Source organism: Garra rufa, chromosome 20, assembly GCF_049309525.1.
Source record: "Garra rufa chromosome 20, GarRuf1.0, whole genome shotgun sequence".
NCBI classification, from domain to species: Eukaryota; Metazoa; Chordata; class Actinopteri; order Cypriniformes; family Cyprinidae; genus Garra; species Garra rufa.
The window spans coordinates 28,121,055-28,124,527 of record NC_133380.1 but is presented as its reverse complement, the minus strand read 5'-3'; the positions used below and the strand labels follow the sequence as shown (position 1 = coordinate 28,124,527).

The following is a 3,473-nucleotide window of genomic DNA, read 5'->3' as shown; positions in this document are numbered from 1 at the left end:
ATGCACTTATTTTTATATTTTTTTATTATCTGTATCACATCTTGTCACTTTCATTCTGTTTGTGGAAGCATCTGTCACCAAAACATATTCATCATATGTGTAAACATACCTGGCAGTTTACTTCTGTTACTAGCCTAAATGTCAACACCCTTTATTAATTCCCACCTAATTATTCCCAAAATTGTGCAACCCTATGCAATTATTTATGTAAGACCCGAATTATAGAAGACATGAACCAAGCAGAAGTGTTATGCTGCAAGATGTAGATGTAGCATACAATAACAGAGGGACGGTGTTACAAGTAGAAAGAGTGTAAAGATGATTTAATAAGTCCAATGGAACAAAACAGGTTAATCAAACAATATACATAAACAGAAAAACCACATAAAAATGACAACAAGATTCACAACTCTAACCGACCAATAACTGAACAAACAGACAGACTTAAATAGTGGAGGATAATAGGGATCAGGTGCGGGACAAATTAACTGGGGATTGCAAACAGGTGTGAGGCAAATCAAAGATGGTGGGAAGCCATACAAAGGATCGTGGGAGATGAAGTTCAATTAAAAGTCCAGAGGGAAAACAGGGCAAACAAACAGGGGAACGAACAAAAGTGTTACAGTAGGCCAAATGTCCCTGGTATGATTTACAAGACACACTCTGGAAGTGGTCTAATCTTAAGCTCTATTTTATTTATCAATATTCCTCTGTCATATATCAGTGAAGCCAGTTAGAGTCTAATGTTTTCTAACATGACAGGAATATTAACCCCTCTCTTTAAAGGTGTTGCAACTTGCAAGAATTGGAGGGAAAGAAGTGAGGGATTGTGTCCACAAAGTTCTTGACAGGTATTTGCAACAGTATCCCAACACAGATCTTGACAATCCTGTTACATTTCTTCTCACAGTTTGCCCTTTTTTGTGGTGAAGAAATAAAATATATTTATACTTTAAGTGTGGGTAACCAAACAGTTGCTGGTCCACATTGACAAAAAAAAAAAAACTTGGAAAAAAAACCAAAACAAAAAAAAAACTAGGGAAATCACTAAGGACCAGCAACTGTTTGATTACCTACATTCTTCAAAATAACCGTCATGTTCAGAAGAAAAAATAAACTCATTTCAAACTATTTAAGACGAAAAACTATGAGAATCGTATAATTTTTGGGTGAACTATCCATTTAATGTTAATTTAAATGGTGCATTTGTTTTTTAGGCTCTTTACCAACCAGTTGATGGCAAAATTCAATATGAAGGGGAAGGGAAAGAAGCAGAATCTTCCTCTGGAGACGACTAAAACTTATGAAGCAATTAAGGGTACTCAGCATTTTCTCTGTTTTAACCATGTCATTTTAACACCAACTCACTCATATAAGATTTTCCTGTGATTTTTCTGTGAGTAAAGTTACATATAAAGGTCTGTACAGGTCTGTTATATAGAATGATTAACTTGGGTCAGCGAAAAAAATGGAACATTAGAGACAAGTCTAAAAATCTGTGAGTTATTGAGAGAAATTGGATGTTGTGCCAGCCTCCTTCTATTGCTATTTTGCAGTATTTGCATTCTGCATAGTGCTTCCTTTTTATTTGATTTCTTGACGGGAGAGATTTTAACAGATCTTAATGTTTTCACATAAAAATACTAACTGAACATTCATACTGCAGTGTAATGTACACTGGTTTTCTTTACGTTTGTAATTTTTGTTTTCGTTCTACTCTTGCAGCTGCAGTCATGACATGGAACAAAGAAGTTACAGAGGCGACAATAAAGCATCATGCCTCAGAACATCTCAAACATGCCCCGGGGAGGAATGGAGATGGATGGCACACAGGGGTGGACACTATCTAAGGACTGTTGCATGACTTTACAGTTTAGTTCTCTCAGCTTGTGTTTTTTTTTTTTTTTTTTTTTTTGCTGAAGAACTTAAGTTTCCTCTTGTCTTCCTCTTGTTTATTTCTGTGTTTCTTTAATTAGATTTGATGGAAAATAACTGAGGACTTTTGTATGAGTACTGTAAGGCATTTTTGTTTATTTCCAGTGTAGTGGACTTTGAGTTTAGCTATTATAATGTATTTATATCAGCTTGTAAATATGTTAATATTTTGCTGAAAAACTCATTAAACATTAAGTAATCTCTTGTCATTTTAAACTAATGATGTGGCTTGGTCAGCAATAAAAACATGTTTAAAAAGACATCTTATGAATGTTCACTTTTTATGTTTTTTGGACGTCATTATTGCACACTTAAAAGACGTCTAAAACAGACGTCGCAAAAACTTTCATTCTGGCTTCTCAGTGGATGTCTTCTGAACGTTCTATATTTATGTCACTTGGACGTCATTCCTGCACACTTAAAAGACGTCTAAAACAGACGTCGCAAAAACTTTCATTCTGGCTTCTCAGTGGACGTCTTCTGAATGTTCAATATTCATGTCACTTGGACGTCATTCCTGCACACTTAAAAGACGTCTAAAACAGACGTCGCAAAAACTTTCATTCTGGCTTCTCAGTGGACGTCTTCTGAATGTTCAATATTCATGTCACTTGGACGTCATTCCTGCACACTTAAAAGACGTCTAAAACAGACGTCGCAAAAACTTTCATTCTGGCTTCTCAGTGGACGTCTTCTGAATGTTCAATATTCATGTCACTTGGACGTCATTCCTGCACACTTAAAAGACGTCTAAAACAGACGTCGCAAAAACTTTCATTCTGGCTTCTCAGTGGACGTCTTCTGAACGTATGGCAAAGACGTCAAAATTACGTCTTTTGGACGTCTCTGTGTTTGGTGGGTAGTCCAGCTCCCGCCCAGCGACATTCATGTTTTGTCCCGCTCCCGCCCGCAAAAGCCCGCATAAAATTAACCTATAGAGATTTTTTCAGTACATCGGTTGAATTTACATGAAAAAGTTCTGTAACATCTCGTAAGTGCCACTAGACCCCAGCATAAATGCTCTGGATAAAATATTTGTTATTTAGCAGGGCCGGATTTAGCCAGCCCCATTAGGGGGTGCATGTAGAATATTGGGGGGGGGGGGGGGGGCAAGTGTGGGTGAGCTTCTCTAATTATCTATGCAAAGAAAACTATACTAACTATGCTGTCATCATATCAGTCCACCTATCCATATCTCTATCTTCTCCTTTGATCCATTTGATTTGTCTTATAGGTTTTATGTTTGATGCCCTACCCTCTGCATTTACCCGGGCTTGGGACCAGCACAAATAGGACACTGGCTTGTGCCCTTTTGAGGCTGCATTTGTTTTTTGTTTTTGTTTTTTAATTTTTACTTTTTTAAATGTCTATATCTATCTATCTATATATCTTTTCATTTTTTTGTCTTTTTATTTTATTCATATATTTCTTTTTTTGTGTATTTTTTTTACAAAATTTTTTTTTTTAAAGCATCAGTCGTCTGCTTTTCTGTGCAAAAAGACTAACAAATGCATGCATATCTAGGCCTGTGGTTATGC

At 36.3% G+C, this 3,473-nt stretch overlaps 1 long non-coding RNA gene across 1 annotated transcript; it reads left to right on the top strand.

Annotated features, from left to right (window-relative positions):
• Positions 1 to 327: 327 nt before the first annotated feature.
• On the top strand, positions 328 to 1,851 carry LOC141293287 (uncharacterized). Its single transcript, XR_012340704.1, has 3 exons — positions 328 to 851; positions 1,218 to 1,318; positions 1,726 to 1,851. It is a non-coding gene; the product is annotated as an uncharacterized lncRNA (long non-coding RNA).
• The last annotated feature ends 1,622 nt before the right edge of the window (positions 1,852 to 3,473 follow it).